The sequence below is a fragment of the Cibotium barometz genome, chromosome 31 (genome assembly GCF_041138505.1).
Source record: "Cibotium barometz isolate CiBa-2024 chromosome 31, ASM4113850v1, whole genome shotgun sequence".
NCBI lineage: Eukaryota > Viridiplantae > Streptophyta > Polypodiopsida > Cyatheales > Cibotiaceae > Cibotium > Cibotium barometz.
The window spans coordinates 10,438,689-10,452,500 of record NC_141076.1 but is presented as its reverse complement, the minus strand read 5'-3'; positions in this window follow the sequence as shown (position 1 = coordinate 10,452,500).

The following is a 13,812-nucleotide window of genomic DNA, read 5'->3' as shown; positions in this document are numbered from 1 at the left end:
TTTCGAAAATAAAATCATGTGTACTACCATCACCATCAATATACTTACTTCCTTGCCCTAAATTGTACCTTTCATTTTAAGAAGGAAATGAAGAGAGATTTTCTTTTTAATGAGATTAGGCATACCTGGATCATTGTATTCATCTTCTTGTTCGGAATTACCTTCTTGCTCAAGAGAAAAGTCATCATCATCCTCTTTGTCTTCACCATCGATCATGTTGACTTGAGAGGTATGTTTCTTCTTATTCTCTAGGCAATTGATTGCAATGTGTCCTCATTGTCCGCAATTATAGCATCTTGTAATTTAGGTACAAAAACTTGCTTTAGCTTCACATCTTCAGTCTTCTTATTGCTGTTGCTCTGGCACCTTGTTTTTCATTGTTAGAAGCTATGCTTTTATTGGCATTGGTATTCCTGCCAAACTTATGAAAAGGAATAAACTTTTTAAATTTGTTAGTATGAGACTCGTGTGGTGGTTTGTTCTCCCTTGGTGCTCCATTCTTTTGCTCATAATTGTGGGCCAAAGAGATAGTCATGGATAGAGAGTGTGGTTGAAACATGTTGATCTCTGCCCTAAGTGTTGGCTTCAATCTGGCAATGAATTTCGGCCTTTGGTTCTTCGATTGCACTCTCTCGATGGCTTAAAGTTGGATGTGTTTGCCAAAATTTATCCACATACATCTGCATAGTTTGTTTTATCAAGTTGGCATAGCATATCCCATTGTTGGCATGCCCTAGTTGTGTACTGGGGTGGAAAGAAATTTTTTTTAATGAGCTTTTGAAATTACATATAAGTTGTTGGTCTATCTTGTCCTTGCTTGATGGCGTTCCACCATAGAGGTGTACTTTCAACCAAATGGTTGGTAGCATATTTAACTTTGTCTTTCTAAGAAAATTCTTCCCTATAAAAGTAGTCATCAAGTTGACTAAGCCATGACAATACAATCTTTGGTTCCTTCTTATCATCAAAATTTTAAAAGGTGAATGCTTTTCAACTAATATTCTTGCCTTTTCGTTTTTCTTACTTTCAAAAAGTCTCTTGGATGGTATGATGGATGTCAAGTTGAGGCTCAACACTTCGTTCATGTTTCTTACTATTGACTATTTATTCCAATTTTATTCTTTTAGCGCTTTCTTGGCTAATTTGAGCTTGGATAGATTGAAGTTGCTCCATAATTATTGGGGGTTATTCATGATGTGGAATTGAGAAGACAAAATAAAATTATAAAAAATTATAGTATTTAATATAAGCAAAGCAAACAATATATGTGCAGAATATTACTTACTGCCCTGCTTTAATTTGTTGGAAGTTGAGTGTTGTACCCATTCTTGAGCGAGCCAAAATCAACCTCCAAGTGTCAAATAAATCTATGTAAGTGGCTTTTTGAGCTTGGAGGAATCTCGAAAAAGTTGTTAAAGAAATGCCTTTAATTGATTCATCATCAATATGGCAAAATTTGATGCATGCAAGTGGAAGCCTCGAACACTTATTTTGGTCCCAAATCTCAGAAATAGGAGAGTAAAGGATGAAGAAAACTTTGTGACATGGAAACTCTCTTTATCTCCATCTTTGACCAAAGCAAAATTTTAATTTTAAGCTTAGAGCCCTAGTAGCCATAGAAGCTATATGGTAGGATTATTAAGCTTTTCTTAAGCTTAACCTTGACCATAAGCATAGCGCAAAATTTCCCATGAGGATGAATTTCGTAGGCACGGGCTTGTAAGAAAATGGGAGCCCTCTATTATGCAATTTGAGCAGAGACAAAGCTTAGCAATTGTGAGAATAGTCTAGAGATATCCTCAATGTGCTAATTCCATCCATATAGATGGATTATGGAGAGGATTAAAATTCAAGAAGGGTGGTTCTATGAATAAAGGTGGCTTAAAACCTCATCCCTTCATCCAAATCTTGATCCAGAAATTTCCCATAAACCATTGAATCATTGCCCAAAGGTCTCTTTGCTTTTGCCTCCTTTTCCCTTTGGATTTTTGAATGAATCCCTCTTTTTGTCCAAAGTCCTTGTACCTTTGCAGGCTTTTTACACACCTTTCTTTTTCTCACATTACTTCCTTTTGATGACGCTTTATTATTCTCCAAAAATAATTTGAGTAAACTTCCTTGCTCCAAAAAGCTTCAAATAAATTTTTACCTTGAAAATTTTTTTTCTCCAATAATTCTTCTCCTTAAGTGGTCCCCAAGCTCTGATACCACTGTCAGGATTCAAACTCAAACACAAAGGTTAATAGAATATATACTCTGTAAAAATTGAAGACCAAAACCTTATGTAAACAATTCAACAAAATAGCATAAATCATAAAAGCTTGAAAATAAAGAAGAGGACACCGTCGACACAAGATTGGGTTCAATCTCCCTTGGGTGAGTGTGGCCCATCATACCACTCACCCATATTTAAATATATTGATGCTTGCTTTTTACAAAAAGATAATCCAAAAATAAAGCCTAATAGTTTTTGAGTCTTTGAGCATACAAGATCCTTCCAAAAATATAGCAAACCTAATTATAGAATCTTGGGACTACCAAAAGCATAAAAATACTATTTGGTATATACAAAGGTTTGAGGCTAAGGCCTTCCAAAAATATAAATGTGAAATATGAAAACCTAAGAGGTGATCACATGTTTTCCAAGATAGCTCATTGTAGTCCAACACATGTTCCACCGGCGACACTAACACATAGTCTGCCACTCAATCATCGCCTACACCAAAATAATATTAGTCAACACGCACAACTGATTAAACACATTAATCCTGGTTATATCATACCAACGCACACAACTGATTAAACATATTAATCCTAAAAAATGATATAAATAAAAGGCACATCTCATACACAAATATTGACTCGTTCTACATACTTCACATATGGAATTAAAATAATGGCATCACCCACATTCCTATGTGAAAGCAATGATCGCATGGAAATCCCCACATGACCATAGAGTTCATGGACTAACAAGACTAGGACTTAGAACCAAAGAAGGACCAAAACAAAGATAACTTGCCACTGCTATGAAAAGATAGGGCACATGGCAAAGGATTGTTGGCACAAGAAACTTGCCAAAGCAGCAAATATCATGATCCAAGATGAAGGAAAAGGCAAGGCTTTTGAAGGTGGGAGCAATACAAAAGATAATGAAAGAGAAAAACCTACAATCAAACCTATCTAGCATGCATCCATCAACAAGCAAGCAAGATTTGGATATTTTATTATAAGGGAATGAATGTATATCACTTATTATTAAAATTCACTATATAATTATCTATATAAGTGTATAAGAGAAGAGCTCACAAAAAGTATTTTATTACAAGGGAATGAATGTGTACTTATTGTCAAAATTTACTATATAAGTGACTATACAAGGGAATGAATGTGTATTGTGTTGAGAAATATAGTGCCATGAAGCATAAGGAAGGTAGGAAGTGAGTGCCAGTCTATCAAATAGCCACATGAGAAAGTATGAAATATCCCACATGAGCTAACAAAGCCAAGTTGTACCCACCACTTCATATAAAAGGGGTCATTTTCAAGCAATCAAATCAAGCAAGATATCAAGTCTTTCTATGAGTATAAGTCTCGGTCTTGTAACCTAACTAAGATTGAGTCTAAAGCTTAATTAGTTTAATTTCTCATCATTATTAGTGCACTTAAGCTTCCCACCTTAGCATAGCTCGCCTTCATCACCATAGCCATGCACATGGTACTTATGTTTCCTCCCCTCTCCTCATGAGCCTCTCCATCAAGTCTCTCACTCTCTCAACACATTTCCTTAGCTCTTTAGCTTAATTACACCACATTAAGTACTAATCTCAATTTATCCCCAAACCTTATCCTCATCTCTACTTGTAGTGTATAGCTTCCAAAGCTTAGCATTGCCTATCCCCTCCACTATTTGCCAACCCCTTTTAGGGGCATCTTCAGCACCTCAAGGCATTGCTCCTCCTTAATAAAATTAGAAAAATTCATCACCGTTAGCTCACGTCGTGCTAAAATGTAGCCGACTATTATTTTGAGTCATTCATTACCTACACTTTGAATTGGCCTAATTCCTTTTAGGTGTTCCTATAGCATGGGGTATAAGGAGTCTACAACTCAAGTTTGAGCTCATTCCATCCACGAGGGTGAGCATAAGAAGTGAAAAACCAATCCCTTGATTCAGTGCAAATCTGTGCATTTTTAGGGTTGTTGAGCTGTTTTTTTTACATAGGATAGTTGTCCTCATCAAGGACAACAAGGCTATGTAAAAAGACCCATCAAAAACTTCAATATTGAGCTCAATTGAACCCTCCAAGTTTTTACTTCACTAATTTCCATTTTTCAATACTTAAAAAGTATCATTAGTAACTATTTAGCAAAATTTAATCTAATTAAGAATCAAATTTGGAAAATTTATGTTGCATTAGCCTTGTATAAGCATCAAATCTCATCATCTGGAATTTGGGATATTGTCAGGAAAGCATTTGAGTATATTTCATCGCATTAGCATCGCCGCATTATAAGCAACTAGACACTACCTAAGTGTAAACTTGGGAGAGACCTTTGCAAATGGTGTCAGGCACAATGAGCCAAGCTGAGAGGCTCACTAGGGAAGGGTTCCACACTTGGGCTACACATATGAAGTATCGCTTCATGTACAAAAATCTATGGAAACTCATTAAAGACAATGCACCTTTCTAATGATGAGTGGGTAGAAAAGGATGAGCTCTTTCGCTCATCGAGCTACACCTAGGGCCTCACCTTATCCATCACATAGACTCCAAGGAGCATGCTAAAGAAATGAACTTCAGTGAGTCACTAGCACAATTTGTTAGCAAGATGAAAAACATAATAACATAAATGCCAAGATAGGAGATAAAGATGCATTAGCCGTTCTCTTAAAAAGCATGCTAAAAGAGTGTAATGCATTGGTGACCACTAAAAAAATTATGAGAACCAACCTTTGAAGGATATGTCTCCTCTCTTCTTGAAGAAGAAAAGGAGCTAAATCAAGGAAGCATGATTGTGAAACATACACTCTTCAATAAAACAACTAAGAAATGCTTTCACTGTGGAAGGACGGGACATTACCGAAGTAAAAGCCAATGTGTGACCATTACAAGAAGCACGGACACAAAGAAGAGGAATGCAGATTCAAGAACCAAGAATCCAACTACATGGAGTCTTCATTAAGCAAAGAGGAGATTTCCAACAATGACAAAATCTTCTAAGAGCTACATCAACAAACCTCACTACCCAAGCCTATCTTTCAACTTACATGTTATAAAAAGGGGTCACCATATGAGTAGGCACCCATCTCATCTAATTTTTGTTGTTTCCACCACCACACGTTACTACCTTAAGTAGCTATGTTGGCACTAAGGGGGGGTGATAACATATTATAACCAAATATTACCACTTGAGAGTAGCAAATCAAGCACTCAAGGGGGGTATTAGAGTTGTAAACCTCACATCCAACCACCTTGCAGTAGCTTAATAATATGGCACCAAGGGAGGGTGTTGAGAAATATGGTGCCATGAAGGACAAGGCAGGCAGGAAGTGAGTGTAAGTCTAGCAAACAGCCACATGAGCAAGTATGAAATATCCCACATGAGCTAAAAAAAGCCAAGTTGTACCCACCTCATATAAAAGGGGTCATTTTTAGGTAATGAAATCAAACAAGCTCTCAAGTCTTTCTATGAGTACAAGTCTCAACCTTGTAACCTAACTGAACTTGGTCTAAAGCTTAACTGGTTTAATTTCTTATCATTATGCGTGCACTTAGGCTTAACCAACCTTAGCACAGCTCACCTCCATCACCACAACCATGCACATGGTACTCACGTTTCTCAACATATCTCTTATTCTCAAAATTGACTATACAAGTAGCCAAACTAAAAAGTATATACACAAAGTCCTTAGACTTTTCCTATTTGACATTAAGCTTGTGTTGAGGCTGTTTTATATGTTTCAGCACCAAAAGATAGTGCATTTTTAAGCATGTAAGATGGAAAAGCGCCTTACAGTAGGTTAAGCACGGAAAACCATGTTAACCAGTGCAATCAATGTCTGTGAACTACCCACAATCGACTAGTGGTGGCTAGTGACATGATGTCTTTTAAAACCCGATCTTAGCTCTTAAACCTTTATGAAGTGAGGGTTAGGTTTTATTGTCCCATTTAAAAAGATTACCCCTACAACCCGATTTGGATGCCCTATTGAGATAGTATTTAGTTAAGGTATACACTTTCTTAATTTGGATGCCTTATTGAGATAATATTTGATTAAGATTTATACTTTCTCAAGTGGGTAGAAGATAAAGCACTAAACATGCCTGTAAGCACTGCCTTTCTCTACGAGAGTGTAGTTACTTGATTTGGATGCCCTATTGAGAATGTTTGATCAAGATATACACTTTCTCCATATAATTATAGATAAGTTTGTAGCATAGTTTTTTATTATTTATTGAAAAACCAACATTTATTATCCACCACTGTGTGCAATTCAGCAAGTAAAAACCAACTTTTATTTTTCCATCATTGTGTGTAATTCGGCAAGCAAAAACCACTAACAAGATAGTTAAGGGGATCTTAACTCAGATTGTCTAGAAGGAACCTCACAATTGGGATTTAAAAAATCTAGCTACATTATGAGCATACCACACATCTTTTAAAGGTATAACCAATTATTCTCTATTTCGGTTAGCTTTTGGCCTAGAAGCGCTAGTACCTTTAGCGTTCCAAGTTTCTAGTCTTCTTCTAGCCCAAGGATAGTGGACAATCATGATCTTGAAGAAGTGAGAATCCTCAAAGCCTAAGGGATTTGTTGATCTCAAAAAGTAATTCATAACTAAAGGACTTTCATGATAGCTACATCAAGACCAAAAACTTCCACATGAATGATTTGGTTCTAGTTTGTGAAGCCAAAATGGGCTCGAGAAAGCCCTATCTTACCGTTCCATTGGCTAAACCTTTCAAAATTGCCAAGTGTACAATGGCACTGCTAAGGATGGTTGACCTCTTAGCACCTGGCTACTATAAGTAGGAATTTATAATTGTTCCAAATTGAAGCCTTATCAACCAAATGTTCCAATGGAGCATAATGTCTGATAGCAACACCCTATGCATAATGCCCTATGCATGATTAACACCAAAAAGGATAGTGGGGGTGCTGGCCGAGTACATAGTATTATTAGCAATTAAAGCCTACATACATCCTTTATAAGTTTAAATGTGTACGATACATAGAATTAGCAACTAAAGACTACTAAGTTTGAGAATTACTTAGTTTTGCATTAGCTATTTTAGGACCTCTCTCATGTTATTAGTTTTGTTTCATTTTTGCTTGTATGCATAATGCCCATTTTCACCTTCACCTTCTTCTTTTTGCATTCATGTTTGTGCTATTCTATGCTATGTATATCTCCATTTTGCTTACACTTTTCACATTCATGAAGTTTTGCGTTACATAACCCTATTGCTATTGTCTATTTTTAATTCATCACCATGCCAAGGGGGCAAAAGGTGGGCAAGTTCCAAGTGTAACATAGGATGTTAAAAGATGTCAAACTAAGGCATTTCTATGACTGACAATGGTTCCTGGGACACATGGCCATAGCTAAGGAGACAATCAACTCATTTAGTGTAGATAAAGAGGCCATCTACCTAGGTGGATGTGATTTATAGCTCACAAAAGAGTTATTTAGAGGTCGGTTACACCTACCCGAGGAAGAGGCATCCCTAAGGAGGAACGAATATCTTAGAGAAGCGGTAGAGATAGCTCTTTCTACTAGTGAACTACTATCTCTCTCCCTTGTGTTCTCTTTAATCTGTGAACATTGAGTGAGTGTTTGCAGCTTTGCTGTCATTCAAAGCTAACAATGGTATCAAAGCAAGTCTTTTTCCATAGCTTGCTTTCTAGTGTTTTTTCTCTACACTATGTCTGAGTTCTCCATAGCTTGGTTCTCTATTCAAGCTTCTAAGCTTTCGAAGCCATTTCTTTCTTGGCAATTTGTGCATATCTTGGCTAAGCAAGAAACAACCAACTATTGTAACATCATCTTGTGAAGCTGAATATAGAGGAGCATTCATTGTGACAATTGAATGTGTATGGTTGAGAAGCTTGATGGAGGATCTTTGTGTCCCTTCAAACACCCCGACTCCTATTCTCACTGACAATTAGAGTGCAGTGGCAGTTGCAAAGAATTATGTCTTTCATGCCAAGACCAAGCACATTGAAGTGCATTATTATGAATGTCAAAGAGAGACTCCATGAAAGAGAAATCAATCCTATCTATTGCAATATGCATGATAATGTGGTAGATCTTTTCAGTAAAGCCTTATCACGTGAAAAGTTTGAGGTCTCCTGCAAAGCTTTGCGCCTCTTCCCTTTCAAAGATTGATCTTCAATCTATGTAAACCTCACATTTGTACTATAGGGAGGTTTGTTAGATATGTAGTAGTACTACACTGTGAGGTCATACACTTATGCCGTGTGCACTTTTGTCTCACTAGGTTTTTTTTTCATGGCCATCCAAGTGTGAACGGGTCCCTTAGGATTAGCTAGTATATAAGCAATCTCATCTTTAGTTTAGGATTGTTGTTCATTTTGTACTTCATTACCTTTTGCTTTTTGCTCTTAATGAACTAGCCTTCAACACACTCTCTCTCTCTTCCTTGTGTTCTCTTTGATTTATGAACATTGAGTGAGTGTTTACAGGTTTGCTTTCATTTAAAGGTAACAGAGACCCAAAGGTCAAGTTTGGGGCAAGGTTAGTTTTGCATGAACAAATGGTGCTTCAACTTAAGGGCATCAAGATGTAGAATGAGAATACCCATACTGGTGTAGGCAACAGCTCGTTGCACTCATTTTCAGCTTATCAAAAGAGGAAGGTGGAATGAAGTTCATAGGTAGCCATGCGCAGGCGCGACCACTTGTGTGTGCATGTGTATGTGTGTGCTTGTGCTTGCACTTACGCAACCACTTGTGTGTGCATGGGTATGCGTGCATACATGCACGTCTATGTGTGTGTTTGCATGCTCGAGTGCGTGCATGTGTGTATCTGTGTGTGTTGTGTGTATGTGTATGTGCACGCGCAAGTGTGTACGTGCAAGTATGAAAGTGTGTGTGTATATGTGCGTACGCAGTTATGTATATGCACATAAATGCATGTGTGTGGGTGTGTGTGCATGCATATGCATGTATGTGTTGATTTTATGTGCATGTGCAAGTGTGTGATTTTGCGTGTGTCAATTTTGTATGTTTATGTATGTGCACACATGTGGAAGTATATGTGTATATGTGTGCATGTATGTGTCGCATGTGTATGTGCTAATTCTCTATCTATACACGTGCATGTCTATGTGTGTGCACCTTTATGTGTCGATAGTGTATACGCAAACATGTCTATGTGCGTGCACCTTTATGTATTAAAGCCTTAATGAAGGTAGCCCTCTTGTTACCCTCACGTTGAGACTGTGTGTATCAACTGTGTGTGTGCACACGTATGATTGTGTGTGTCGAAAAAATCACATGTGTGCATGTAGCACTATGTTTGTGTTGTGTGTGTGTGTGTGTGTATTTTTTTTGTGAGATTTTTTTGGCGAGTACTTTTCGGTTTTAAGGTGAGTGGTTTCTCTCTCTACTCTTTATGTTTGTCTCTACTCTCTGCTCTCTCTCTTCTCTCAATTTACTTCGATTTCATAGCATGTTTTTTTTAAGGCATTGAGAGTAATGCTCCTTTGCCATTACTCTCAATTCTTGCGATGTGCATCGCTACATGCGATTACTACATCTATTACATAATGCCATCCGACGAGACGATGAGCCGATTAATGATACACATCGGTATCCATGAACATAATGTATGGGCAGGCACATCAAACGCACTAAATGATAGGACAAAGCAAACAGTGTCCAGGGTGTTAGGAGTAGATTGCAATGCGGGGGCAGGAAAGGTACGAATGTGTGTGGCAAAAGAAATCCTGATGGTAGCACTAGTGCAAGAAGGTGGTTCCTTACATTTCGTTGGGGAACAAGATTTCATCAACATTGTAGAGGAGATGGGACCGCTGGTGGAAGACAACCGATAAATTAAATTGGCTGTACATTTATATTTTTGTAAATGAGTTTTAAAAAAAATAAGTGAAGTGTGAAACCTTACCAATTTGATTATTAGGTTTCATAGGTCAGTAACTGCAGCCCGCCGACACATGCCTTCTAAGGAGAGATTTGGCTTGGATGCACTTCTAAAGATGAAACGAGAGTGCACTTATGACTTTTTCCATGGAAGCATGTTCCCAAGACAAGGGTCTACATGTGAGAAGTGCTTTGTTTTCAAGATTTCCACCATTGGACCCACTTCTGGGTTGGATTTGGTGAATTGAATGCGACGAACCGGCTCTAGGGACCTACGACATGCATGGATACAATTTGACCTTACCCGACAAACATCAGATTGGGTGACCATGGCTTTGCATGTGTAGCATGTTACAAATGACATAATAAATGTAGTCAAAGGATTTTCAACTGTGCTAAACAGCGTAACTGACTTGAGTTTTCACGTAGTATGTAGGATCTTCTAACAATTACGACATGTGAAATGAAAGAGTAGGATATGGAGGCCCAATGTCTATTTTAGGAGTGCATCAGTGAGGCGATGGAAAACCATGGTTGTGAAAGGGCGGATTTCTTTGGTTTCATGGCAGATGATGCATAGGCTAACTGGAATGCAGTTCGACATGTGTTCAATGGTGGGAAAAATAACGTCCCGATAAATAGGGAGAGGTCCTACCTATTTCGTTGGGAGCAGAGCATGGTTGCCCACACAACAAAGTATGTGTGCGTCACCACATCTCAAGGTGAGCACAAGGCAATGTGTGAGAAGTGGCACATGGCTCCTACCAATGAAGCTGCATCAGTAGAGGCTCGATTAATATGTCAAGGGTGGCACAGTGGTCATGTCATGGATATGAATATTTCAACAGTGGAATCTTGGTTGAGCTGGTGGGAGATGTGCATAGCACATTGGGATTCAGTCTCGTGACAAGTAATGATGGTCCAAATACCCTAAGAACAAACCTAGTAGAAAGAAAGCATGGGAGTTGGCTTACAAGGGAAGGATATAGATATAAGATTTCTCTTTATGATGCATGTACTACTGAGCTGGTGGGAGATGTGCATAGCACATTGGGATTCAGTCTCGTGACAAGTAATGATGGTCCAAATACCCTAAGAACAAACCTAGTAGAAAGAAAGCATGGGAGTTGGCTTACAAGGGAAGGATATAGATATAAGATTTCTCTTTATGATGCATGTACTACTGATAAGGCAAATGCAATTTTGCAAAGCACTAAGGTAGTCTCTTACTCTCAAGGCAAGCACATATAGAAAGGACCAAGCTTGGAGAAACTAATGGAATGGGTGTCTACAAGCCTGAATAGTCAATCACGCAACTGAAGGAACACCCATGTATAAGGCGGCTGTGTTCACATGTAGCGGAAGACCTCATGGTGGTAAGAGGTGTGGGAAACACACAGCCGGATTTGGAAAGGGTATGCTTGCACCATCATTGGAAGGGTATCGCAAGCATCCTAATGGTCTTATCAGACAATGGATGTGGTTTTGCCTTGATCAAATACTCCATTGCTATATTGTGGACACCAACATAGACGATAGTTCTCAAGTGAAGACCAAAGTGGTGGGCTTAATTGCGCCCATGGTTTTATTGATGATGCATCCGAGTGTCTCTTGCTTAAGGAAGTGCGAAAGGGAACGAACGCGGTTCCCTTACTTTATGCATTCACCTCAGAGGACAAGCAAAGCCCATGAAAGTAAACAAGATTGTGTACAACAGTTCTGACCAAAGAGTTGTATGTGAATGAACTTGGTTTTATTTTCACATGGAAGCAATAACCTCGATTTAGAGGATGTAATGTTGACATGTTTCTCTCTCTCTCTCTCTCTCTGTCTCTGTCTCTCTCTTTTCCTCCCTCGCTCTCTTGATGGAGGGAGGGAATCTTTTTGGAATCCACTTGACCGATTCCAAAAGGCGCTCACTAGAAAATGCTTACCAAAGAAAATTCCCCAAGTGACCTCTCTACAACACTACTCCCTCTTATTTGAATTTGAAATGAGAATAAAGTTTGTCTTTCACTCTTTAACTCTCCCTTCTTACACATGATAAAATGAGATGGCCACAGAGTGAGACATGGGTGAATGTTATGGCAAGGGAAAAATAGTGAGAGTAATACTGCATGATTTGAATTCTGTACTCATTTGACTTATCAAATTCTTAATTGTACCCATTTGATACGTTGAGGTACTCAATAGTCAATTTAAATCTCTTGTAATCTCAAGTTCTCTATAATCATTTTGTACTTAGATCTTTTGAGAAATATATAAGAAGCTAGATGAAGGATGGATCGAGACGGCCAAGCACTATCAGGAATTGACCAAAGCGAGGCAGGGCACTAGACCTTCAAGGATATTGAGGGTAGAAGACAATAACATAAAAGAAAAGGATGGCGAGGGTGGCGACGAGGAGGAGGCATTGGTGTGAAACCCCCAATGCCATGTGGCACTTAGGCAAATCTATAAATAGGCTGTTCTATACTCATTTGATACTCTCGTTTTGTACTTATTTGGCTCACTAAATTCTTGATTGTACCCATTTGATACTCTGAGGTACTCAACGAGCCAATTTGAATCCCTTGTAAACTCAAGTTCTCTGTAATCATTTTATATGCTTTGTCCTTAGACTTTTTGAGAAATATAATTTCGTCCATTCTCTTCAATTGTCTCATGTCTGTCATTATTACTGATCATTAGATGAATGATGTTAATATCTTTTGCACGTACTCACAAAGGATTCCTATGCTAGGATCTCACGTGCAAGAGGTTAAAGATGAGGGGAAGCTGATGCATCAAGAGAGCACGCAAGAGAAAACCTACAACCACTCCTATCCAAGAATGCATCCATTAAGCAATTAAGGATCGAAAAGAGCTCATGCATGAGAGTAGGGAGAAGAGGGAAGAGAGATCACAAGAATTCTATTGCAAGGGGTTGTGGTATGATTGTGTATTCCTTAATGTTAAATTTACTTTATACAAGTGGTAAGTGTTCACACTTGGCCAGTCATGACTTAACATGGCAAAACTATATCTAGCCCTAAGCAAGCATATACATGAAGTCATAGACTTCCCCTATTTGGTGTTATGCACAAGAGTAAGGCTGCTTTATATATTCCAGTGTCATCTTATAAAATGAGGCGAGAACTTGTTGCGTGGCATGAGGCCTTTTTTGTGTGCACATTATGTAGCTTTTTGTAAAGAAAGAAAACCTCCCAGATCGAGCAATTGAAGTCGGTATTCAACTTTTTACCTCTCTTGGTACTAGCACATAAGCACGGTTGGCCAGCCAGCCACCCCTGTGCAGGGGCGTTTGCTAAGCTGGCACTCCGTCTCACCCAAAAAGGCTAGCTTTTGTAGCCGACTGGGGCACAACCCCAGTTTTGCTGCCTAGCCAGCGAAGGGTCGGCCAGCGAGCGCAGACGGCAATGGCTCCTCATGTGTGTTTTTTTTAGGTCTCGTTGGTGGCTGGCTGCCCTTATGTGCTCAAGTATTTCGGCCAACTCCGGTCATCTGACCCGAAACTGGCCAACCGCCCTTATGTGCTCAAAACAATGGGTGGCCGGAGGCATATTCTGGGAATCTTGGGTGAGCTGCAAAGTGACCTTAGGGTGGCCGACCTCCTTTATGTGCTTAGGCTATCTGTTGCCTGCATTTAAAAAAGTTAAAAAAATTGGTGTACAGCTACC